Source organism: Chelonia mydas, chromosome 10, assembly GCF_015237465.2.
Source record: "Chelonia mydas isolate rCheMyd1 chromosome 10, rCheMyd1.pri.v2, whole genome shotgun sequence".
NCBI classification, from domain to species: Eukaryota; Metazoa; Chordata; order Testudines; family Cheloniidae; genus Chelonia; species Chelonia mydas.
Window position 1 is genome coordinate 21,996,541 of NC_051250.2, and position 11,030 is coordinate 22,007,570.

At 43.6% G+C, this 11,030-nt stretch overlaps 1 pseudogene; it reads right to left on the minus strand.

Moving 5' to 3' along the window:
• Positions 1-7,356: 7,356 nt before the first annotated feature.
• LOC102938898 lies at positions 7,357-9,436 on the minus strand (annotated as a pseudogene).
• Between the last annotated feature and the right edge of the window lie 1,594 nt (positions 9,437-11,030).

Sequence of the window (11,030 nt, forward strand, 5' to 3'; positions counted from 1 at the left end):
TCTGAAAAAGGCTAATATCATTCTGGGATATATTAACAGGAGCATTTTATATAAGACATGGGAGGTAATTGTCCTCCTCTACTCAGCACTGATGAGACCTCGGCTGGAGTACTGTGTCCAATTCTGGGCATCACACTTTAGGAAAGATGTGGACAAATTTGAGAGAATCCAAAGGAGAGTAAGAAAAATGATAAAAGGTTTAGAAAACCTGCCTCTGAGGAAAGGTTAAAAAACCTGGGCAAGTTCAGTCTTGAGAAAAGATGACTGAGGGGAGACCCTGATAACAGTCTTCAAATATGTTAAGGGCTGTTCTAGAGAGGACTGTGATCAATTTCCATGCACATAGCAGAGGATATAAAAGATACCTGAGACATTTCCATTTTGCCTCTTTCCTGCTCCATATTCTCTGGACTGTGGATTTACAACTAAAAGGAGTATCTTGAACTATGGTCTGAGGACCTTCCAATCTTTCGGAAGTTACCTGAGAGACTTTTGTAAGCCAGCAGTCTATTCCATCTCTCCTATAGACCTGATATAAGGACTTTGAAATCATGTAAGGTCTGAGATATCTATTGACCTGGGGGTAAGTGTTGGATCCTTTAGGATTGGTAGAACCTCATATATGGTGAATTGGGTTTTCAGTAACCTCTCACTATATTAGGCCTGTTTTTCTGGATGGGAGCCAAGGGCTGGAATGCCTAAAGGGGACTGTGTTTAGCTTCTGGTTAACCAGTATGATACTGCAGAAGCTCTTTTGTTACTGGCTTGGTGAATCTAATTATAGGAAAACCACCAGTTTTGGGGATTGTCTGCCCTATTTCTTGCAGTCTGTCCTGAGTGTTGCATTCTCAGTGTGCTCCATCCCTGTCACCCTGTCACACACGTAATACTTTTTAGCTAGTTCATTCCTTCCTGAGGTGATGGCTATGTTAGACAACATGACTAGCCTGCTAGAGATCCAAACCTACAACCCTTATTCATGTGAGAAAGGCCTGAAGGATCAGGCCCCATGGTTAAAGTGATCAGATGAAATATTCTTTCCAGGACAGGTCCTGTTTTTCAACAGCCTGTTCCAGAAATGTGAAGTCTTAAAGCAAGACTATTAAGTGTCCCATTTTACTCTCAGCAGCTCCCTCAATCTTTCTTAATGCATCTGTTGCACAAAGCTAACCAACCATTTAAAGCAGAAAGAGCATTTAAGTTTCTGATCTTGGGTCCTGCTTCTTCAGTGCGCTCCAAGCAGGAGGATCCCTGGAGCCTGGATGGAGCTTCTCAGGGCTTTAGTTTAAAAAGAAAGAAAAGAGGAGCTAAGGAATACCAACTAGGAATTCTGCTACTTCTGCTCTCCTCTTATATCAGAGAGCTATATTGTTTTGCAGCATTCTATTAAGCTAAACACTGAGCAACCTTTTCCTAAGCACAGTGTTTGGATGCAGCTAATGTTCCTGTTTCTTTAACCTTTTGCTTTGGTTATAAGCAGATGTAAAAATCTCTGTAGGATAATTTAATTCCTACAGATGTTCAAGCGCAAAAGGAGACACAATCGTCGTCAGCAGACGTGGGTCTGCATGTTCCATCAGCTAATGGGATGTCATCTGTGTATAGGTTACAGGGAAAAGTTTGAAAACTAAATGGATGTGGCAATTAAAGTGAATATATATAGAGAGATACACATGAATAAGCAAAAAAAAAAAATCTTTAAAAGAAGTAATTGCTGTATTAAAAAAGACTGAACTGCTTGTGTTGCTATTTTAACAAGGTAATTCAAATCACTGACTCTCTGCCAGGCTTGTTTTGAGCTGTGTTGTTTAAACCATCTTGCAATAGCTCCAGGCCACTTTAGTGAACTTTATTTTCAAAGATGTAGGGTGGAGATTTGGGGGAATTATGTGTTGGCTGTGACTAGCAGCATTTTAAATACAGTCTTTGTAGGATGAGAAAGGGATTTTATTTTGTATATTTCTGTATCTAGCCATTTTAAAGTCTGTCATTTTTCAGTTTATTTACTAATTTCCTTTCCACCTCTATAGTAACCATATTTTAACACCTTTTTATTAAGTTTGAGGCAGCCTAGAAAATAGTTTTTAAAATGTATCTTTGAAGACTAAACTAATTCCCAAGTCCTTTGCTTTATTTTTGTATAGGACTATCTTTTCTTCCTCACCAGGTGGAACATTTCTATGTGGAAGCTAAGCAGGAAACTAAAAGAGACCAGATTGCATAACAATGAAAAATGCAAATCCTGAGTGATTCCAATTTGACTCCTCAGAAAAATACTAATTCTTTATCTACTGCATAGGAGCTGTAAACAATTTGCAAGTTAGTTGTGAGTGGATTTTCTTTATCAGAAAGAAAAAAAGTTAACCAGCTGGATCATGACATTAATTTTGAGATCCGAGCATATGGCAATGTTAAAGCAGCTGAAGGGGTAGCAGCTAGGCATAAAGGAATCTGTATGGCTGGGTTTCTAGTCAGGTATATTCCACAACTGAGCTCCACAAGCAAAACAGTTGACTAATCCAAACTCTCAAATAAAAGTAGATGAAATTTATATCCCAGAAATCACACAGTGACGAGACTTCCCACCCAGCCCATAGATGGGAGTAAATTTGGGGAATTATGCTCTGGCCCATCAACTCTGAAACTTAATTCCAGCCATTTACTTCCTGCACTCCCTGTTCTGGTAATAAGGAGCTTGCTGTCTCATTAGCTTGTCAGCAATGCCTGGGGGATCTCCTGCTGGCCTTTTAGATTTAGCTTCTGCATTACAGCCAGTGCCTCATGTGGCTGCCTCTCTCTACAATCCCTGCAGCATTTGAAGAGGTGCCTAGCTGAATGTGACAAGGTTTTAACTCCTTATTTGCCACTTTGTGGGACCTTATTAAAAGCAACCTTACAAGTTAACTTCATTGAGGAGATGATCTAGAGTCAAGTCAAAATCAAAAATTGCTAAGGAGGATGTGATGGGGTCCGCTTACCCTGCACTAGCCCAGACAGGGTTAAACTCATATTATTCACAGCGGAAGTCCAGCCACGCGCCAAATGCTCTAGCAGTATAAAGGAAGGAAGCCCAACTCACTCTGGGCTGGCGGCTGCAGGGAAGGACCTGTTTGAGAAGCTTCTATGGAGGGCCAGCCATAGCCCCTGACTGCGCTGGGAATCAGAGCCTCTCAGGGCCCGCTTGAACCCCAGTGACTGGAGGAGCCACTGGAGCCAACCAGCCCAGCTGATCATGGAGAATCTGAAGTCTCATGGGAGACCCCAACACAGACACTGATAGGAAGTGACCCAGGGAGGGTGACGGAGTGGTACCTTCCACCCGGGAAACTTTAGAGTGTTTTGGTAGGACCCCGCTGATGAGTCAGTGGCAAGTTGCTATGCCGCTGTTAGGACCCTGGGTCAGAGCCTGGTGGAATTGGGCTGGCCTGGGCTGCCACACCCCTTGGTTGGTGCCCCACCCACATAGACTTTGGCTGCTAGGTCACGCTGCCCTGCCCCTAAGAGCTGCTCTATGGACTCTGGCCGCTAGGTCATGCTGCCCTGCACCTAAGGGCTTCTCTATGGACTCTGGCCGCTAGGCCACACTGCCCTAACCCTAGGGACATAGACCGTCACAGAGGCGTACAAAAGAATAGTGCAAGTATGTTGGGACAATATCATAAAGGCTAATGCACAAAATGAGATACACTTAGCAAGGGACATAAAAGGCAATAAGAAGAGGTTCTATAAATACAGTAGGAGCAAGAAAGAAAAAATGTAGGTCCTCTACTTAGTATGGAAGAAGAGCTAGTAAGAAACAGCATGAAGAAGACTGAGGTGTTTAATGCTATTTTGCTTCAGGTTTTACTGAAAATGTAAATTATGACCAGATACTTAACACAATTAATACTAACAACAAGAGGGAAGGAATACAAGCCAAAATAGGGAAAGAACAGGTTAAAGGATATTTATATAAAATAGATGTATTCAAGTCAGCAGGACCTGATGAAATTTACCCTATGGTACTTAAGTAACTAGCTGAAGCAATCTTGGAACCATCAGCAATTATCTTTGAGAATTCCTGGAGGATGGTTGAGGTCTGAGAGGACTGGAGAAAGGTAAACACAGTACCTATCATTAATAAGGGGAACAAAGAGGACTCGGGGTATTATAGACCAGTAAGCCTAACTTCAGTACATGGATCAAAATACTGGGTCAAATTATTAAACAAGTAATTTGTAGGCACCTAGAAGATAATAGGATTATAAGTAATAGCCAACATGGATTTGTCAAGAACAATCATGCCAAACCAACTTCATTTCATTCTTTGACAGGGTTACTGGCCTAGTGGATGGGGGAAAAGAAGTAGACATGATATCTTTATTTTAGTAATGCTTTTGACACAGTCCCATATGACATTTTCATAAACGAATTAGGGAAATGTGGTCTAGATTAAATTACAAGGTGGGTGCACAACTGGCTAAAAAACTGTACTCAAAGAGTAGTTATCAATAGTTTGCTGTCAAATGGGGGGAGATGCATCTAGTGAGATTCTGCAGGGATCAGTCCTGTGTCCAGTAGTAGTCAATATTTTCATTAATGACTTGGATAATGGATTCAAGAGTATGCTTATAAAATTTGTGGATGGCACCAAGCTGGGAGGGGCTGCAAAAACTCTGGAGGACAGAACTGACAAACTGGAGAATTGGTCTCATAGCAGCAAGATGAAATTCAATAAGGATAAGTGAAAAATACTATGCTTAAGAAGGTAAAATCAAATGCACAATTACAAAAGAGGAATAACTGACTTGGGGGTAGTACTGCTGAAAAGGATCTGGGGGTTATAGTGGATCACAAATTGAATATGTCAACAATATGATGTAGTTGTGAAAAAGGCTAATATAATGAAAAAATATAAATATGTGCTGGAAATATGTCCTTCAAATGTGTTTGGCAGGTAGGGCTTAAGTCACCCTGCCCCAGACAAAGGAATGTGGTTCTGCCTCTTTGAATGTTTCTCCAGTGTAAATTGATCAAGGAGAGACAATGGAAGTACATTTACATAAGGTAAACAAAGCCATCAAACTAGTGACAGGGGGAGACATGATGGGGGGGGGGGCTTCAAAAATTAACATGGCATTAGCAGAGCCCCCTGGTGGGCTTCCTGACTTTGAAAACAAAGAAACTTTGAGGATATAAGCAGAGAGTGAGCCATTTTGGCATCCTTCACCTGAGGAGACAAAGAAACCCTGAGCTTTGGGATCTCTTTTGGATCCTGGCTAAGAACTGGCCAACCATACTGGAAGAATGACAGTGGTAAGAAAACTACTTTGAACAAAAGACTATAGTTTAAATTAGGTTTTAGTCTTAGAAGCATATTTTTACCTTTGTTTGTTTGTAACCATTTTGATCCCTATTCCTTCTACTTTCTATCACTTAAATATATGTTCTTTGTTAATAAACTTAATCTTGTTTTACTACACAACCTACTCAGTGCAGTGTTTCAAACTGAAGAGTAAAGTTCTCGGTCAAATTAACAGGCTGATGATCTGTACTGTCTCTTTAAAGGAGCAGCAAATTGGATCAGGGTTTGTGAGCGCTGGTGGTTGGGCATATAAAAGCCACAGTGGAGATGAAGGGGTTAAAGAGCTGCTGGCAGCTAGGCTGGCCGATCCCTCCAGCCCTGTCAATCATGTCAATGGTGGAATAAGAGCTTAAAAACAGGAAGTTCCCACCAGTTGCTGGGCAGCTCTGGGAGAGAGAGCAGATGGTGGTTATACAGCTCCTAAAGGAGTCTCCTGGAAGATCTCAGGGGAACTGCCCTCAGGAAGGCCATTTACCAGTGCCCCCCTCCCCATCACGCCTGAGCCTACAGAGAAACGATGATCCTGGTATACTGGCTGGATAAGAAAGGTCTGGCAAGCCTGAAGGTGAGCTGATTAGGTGGTTGGTGCTCCTACTCTCTGCCCCTTTTGGGGTTAGGGAATCTGAGAACACATAAAAGGGATGAGGGGAATGGGAACCAAGGACCCTACCCCATCCATAAAAAGGGCCTATTTAGCATGATTTGTATAGTAGAGACCCCTACTTAGGCAGATGAGCATGTGCTAAGGATTTTTCAGTGTCTATCCATTATGAGGTGCCTGTCAGCAACTTGAAAATTGTGACAGTGCTACAGTGATCAGGGCTGAGCACTACAGAAGAGAAGGTATTGGGAAAACTCTGAACTGGAATGGCAGTTGGTGTCACCCTGAAAGGAGAAACCAGGCTGGTAGAAGCCAGGGTGAAGTCCACCTTTTGCTGGAAATGGCCCACCTTGATTTTCATGCACGTTGTAAGGAGAGTGGTCACTTTGGATAGGCTATTACCAGCAGGAGAGTGAGTTTGTGTGTGTGTTTTGGAGGGGGGTGAGAGGGTGAGAGAACCTGGATTTGTGCAGGAAATGGCCCACCTTGATTATCATACACATTTTGAAGAGAGTGGTCACTTTGGATGGGCTATTACCAGCAGGAGAGTGAGTTTGTGGGGGGGGGGGGGGGAAGCGGAAGGTGAGAAAACCTGGATTTGTGCTGGAAATGGCCCAACTTGATGATCACTTTAGATAAGCTATTACCAGCAGGAGAGCGGGGTGGGAGGAGGTATTGTTTCATGGTCTCTGTGTATATAATGTCTTCTGCAGTTTCCACAGTATGCATCCGATGAAGTGAGCTGTAGCTCACGAAAGCTCATGCTCAAATAAATTGGTTAGTCTCTAAGGTGCCACAAGTACTCCTTTTCTTTTTGTATGTATGACATGGGAGGTAACGGTCCTTCTCTACTCAGCACTGGTGAGGCCTCAGCTGGAGCACTGTGTCCAGGTCTGGGTGACACACTTTAAGAAAGATGTGGACAAATTGGAGAGAGTCCAGAGGCAAGGAACAAAAATGATTAAAGGTTTAGAAAACCTGCCTTTGAGGAAAGGTTAAAAAACCTGGGCGTGTTTAGTCTTGACAAAAGAAGGCTGAGCGGGGACCTGATAAATCTAGGCTAAGGGCTGTTGTAAAGAGGACAGTTATCAATTGTTCTCCTTCTCCACTGAAGGTAGGATGAGAAGTAATGAGCTTAATCTGTAGCAAGGGAGACTTAGTTTAGATATTAGGACATTTTTTCTAACTATAAGGGTAATTAAACACTGGAATAGGCTTCCAAGGAGGTTGTGGAATCCCTGTCATTGGAGTTCTTAAGAACAAGTTAAAGAAACACCTGTTAGGGATGGTCTAGTTTTACTTGGGCTTGCCTCAGAGTAGGAGGCTGGACTAGATGATCTCTCAAGGTCCCTTCCAGTCCTACATTTCTATGATTCTATAACCGTAACAACTTTAAATGACACTATTTGGGGAGGGAATAAACCTTTATTAACGACCCAGTCTCCCAACAGCATCAACCATTCCTGAAGCAGGAGCAGGCAAGGTGCTGGCCTCAGTTGGTGGAGGGTTTGGCCCACTCCACATGGAGGATGAGGTGGTCATAGCCAAAGCCGAAGACGCCGGCGATGGTGCGGGCAGCATCCTTGCGCCGGTGGAAGCTGATAAAGGCAAAGCCCTTAGACTGCCCCCTGGTCTTATCCTTGGCCAGGTAGATCCTGGAGATGGAGCCAAAGGGGCAGAACAGCTCCTGCAGGTCGGTCTCCCGCGAGTCCTCCGACAGGTTGGTGACCCAGATGGTGGCGTTGTCATCGGCCCTGTGGTTGGGCTGCATGGACTCCCCACGGTGGCTCCGTCACGCAGGCTGAGCGGGACCTACTTCCCCGTTTTGCTCTGCTGGGCCTGGACCAGCTCCGGTTCTCCTGGAAGCATCTCCTTCTTGCCTGTGGACAGGCCCAGCTGCTCAGCCAGCTCCTTCTGCAGAGGGTCCAGCGTGTCCTTGTAGGGGCAGTACATCATCCAGTGGTCGCCCTTGCAGATCCAGCACGACACGATCTTCTGCCCCTTCAGCTTGTTCATGGGGTCCTCCTCCTCCTGGCAGTTCAGGTCCTCCTTGCTGGTGATGAAGGTCATGAAGACGTCATCGCTCACCGTGGTTGTGGCCACATTGGGGCCCGGAGCATCAAACTCAGAGTTGCCGAATTTCTTCCAGTTCTTCCACCAAGCCACATCCTTGGAGGCCTTCCTGGTCTCAATTCGGAAGGTGCGGATGATCTACACCTTGCGCCCATCCTCCTCCTCCAGGTACTCTGTGATGGTTTTGATATTCCTGTTGATGAGTTCTTTTGGGGATGGGAGGGGACCTGCTTTCAGCAGCTCAACGTCTGCGCTCACAGGCAATCCTTTCTCCAACTCAGGCAAAAAAATGGGTAACCTTAGCTGCAAGGCACAATAGCCCAGTTCTGCAAAAGGAAGTGTATCCAAAGCCAAATGGCTGGAGTCAGACTAAGGCTCTAGTTCTAAGACCCTGATTATCTGTTGCTGTACTAGACACATGTTGCTGTGTGAGGCAAATGTAACTATATTATGGTGCTGCCTACAGGTCTATCTGATGGCCCATGGTGAGAATTAAGAGTAGTCTCACCTGAGAACAGCCAGAGCACAGGGCACTCCAGCCATGCCACCTCATTCTCCATTGTTGGCATGCCCTCAGGAGAATTCTGTGTTGGAGGTTGGGAGAGGGACAGAAGTCAATATAGAGCTGTTCTACTTGCTCTATGCCACGTTGGGAACTTTTTTTTAATGGCAGAGGTATTCCCTGAGATCCAGTTCCACTCAATTAACAGCCTACTTACACTGCTGGAATGGCATAAAGGGGCATCACGAGAGCAGAGAATTGGGCCCTATATCTTTCTTCCTTAGCTCGACTATGCAGTGTGAGAGAGAAACTGAGGTTAGAAGTAGCAGGAAAGTTGTGTGAGTGAGATATGCTCCTTCAATTACCACATTAATATGGTATGATTTGGAAGAAATGCTGGGCACAGGAAGTTAACCTGTTTGTTAAACCCTTAAGAGTTCTTTCTTGGTCCTCTCTAGTAAATGAAGAAGGCGGCGTTGGGAACTCCAAAAGAATTTAAAAAAAAGTTTCTTAATTGGGTTGCTATTGACTTTTCTCTTTAATCCCCCTTCCTAAGTATAGCAATAACAGCTGTCATGATGTGGCAGGTTTACAGCTGACAGATCTGCATTGGTGCACACACAGCTATGCATACCTGGCACACAAGGGTCGGATTTGTTTTGGAGGGTTTTTTTTCTTGCTTAGCCAGCAGCAGTCAGATTTTTATAGGGGATCTGGAATTATTGGCCAGAGGGCAAAGTTTATTGTAAGTAATCTGCCTCTAAAATAGATTCAGTGTTTCAGCCAGGCCACTCTTCTCACTTTCCTGTCCTGAGCCTGTCGTTACCAGACCTTTGTGCTTCATTGCTGCTGGCCTAGTGATTGCTGTCGCTGGAACTGAACATGCAGGTGGTGTACTAATGATCATTGCCTCCATTCTTGACACCAACTGTTACTATCAACTGTTACCTTGTTACTACTGTTCCAGACTTTGATCTTTTGGCAGTTTGTTTAGCAGAGAAAGGTCAGTACCTGTTGGTGTTGGTACATTCTGCACGATCACCTGTTATTTCTCAGTCTAGTTTTGAACCTGGACGCCAGGTGCTATTCTTTAGCAGATGTGTTTTGCTGAACAGTTCCCCCATGACAGTTGCTGGAGAAGCAACAAATATATTATGTTTCAATAACTAATGGTCCAATATGGCAACCCCCTACTGACTTTGGGTAGCATAACACTTACTTACTCACATGAATAGTTTATGGGACTACTCACATGATGAGCACTACTCAGGATTTGTACAGGTTGTACTTAGGACTTAAGGGTCTAAATTAGCTGTTACCACTCAAGAAAGAGATCTTGGAATTATCATGGATCGTTCGCTGAAAACATCTCCTCAGTGTTCTGTGGAAGTAAAAAACCTAAAGGAATGTTAGGAACCATTAGGAAAAGGATAGATAATAAAACAGAAAATATGCCACTACATAAATTCATGATACGCCCACACCTTGAATACTCTGCAGTTCTGGTCGCCCTATCTCAAAAAGGATATATCAGAATTGGAAAAAACACAGACAAGGGAAACAAATGATTAGGGGTACGGAACAGCTTCCATAAGAAAGATTTAAAAGACTGGGACTGTTCAGTTAGGAAAAGAGATGACTAAGGGGGTATATGAAAGAGGTCTATAAAATCATGAATGGTGTGGAGAAAGTGAATAGGGAAGTGTTATTTACCCCTTTGCATAACATAAGAACCTGGGTCACCCAATGAAACTATTAGGCAGAAGGTTTAAAACAAACATAAGGAAATACTACTTCACACAACACATAGTCAATCTTTGGAACTCATTGCTAGGGGATACTATGAAGGCCAAAAGTATAACTGGATTAAAAAAACAATTAGATAAGTTTTCATGGAGAGTAGGTCCATCAATGACTATTAGCTAAGATCATCAGGGTCCATAATTCTCTCGGTGTCCATAATTCTCTGACTGCTAGAAGCTTGGGACTGGATGACAGAGGATGCATCACTTGATAAATTGTCCTGTTCTGATCACTTCCTCTGAAGCATTTGGCCCTGGCCACTGTGAGAAGACAGGATATGAGGCTAGATGGACCACTGGTTTGAGGCAGTATGGCCATTATGTTCTTATGTTGCAAAACTGAAATCTGTGGATAGATATGCAGTTACCTGACTTCACCACTAGCATCTAAACTAGTCTGAATTAGGAGAAGCCCAGAGCACGCTAAGTTTTCTATGGTGAACTTTATATATAAAGGACCTAATTTTCAGATACACTGGGCATCTGTAGCTCCCACTGAAATCAGTAGGAGCTGTGACTCCTTTGAACTTCTGAAAATCAGGTCATAAAGTCTCTTAAAAGAAGATTGGTATGGAGTTGCCATTTTTGAGACTTTAGCAACTCTGAAAAGCTCAATGAACTGGGCAAATAAACAGCAATTAGCCGGCCTGTGCACTTATGTGGCACTCAAACTTGGAAGGAAATTGGGAAAGATCTGGGGGGAGGTTG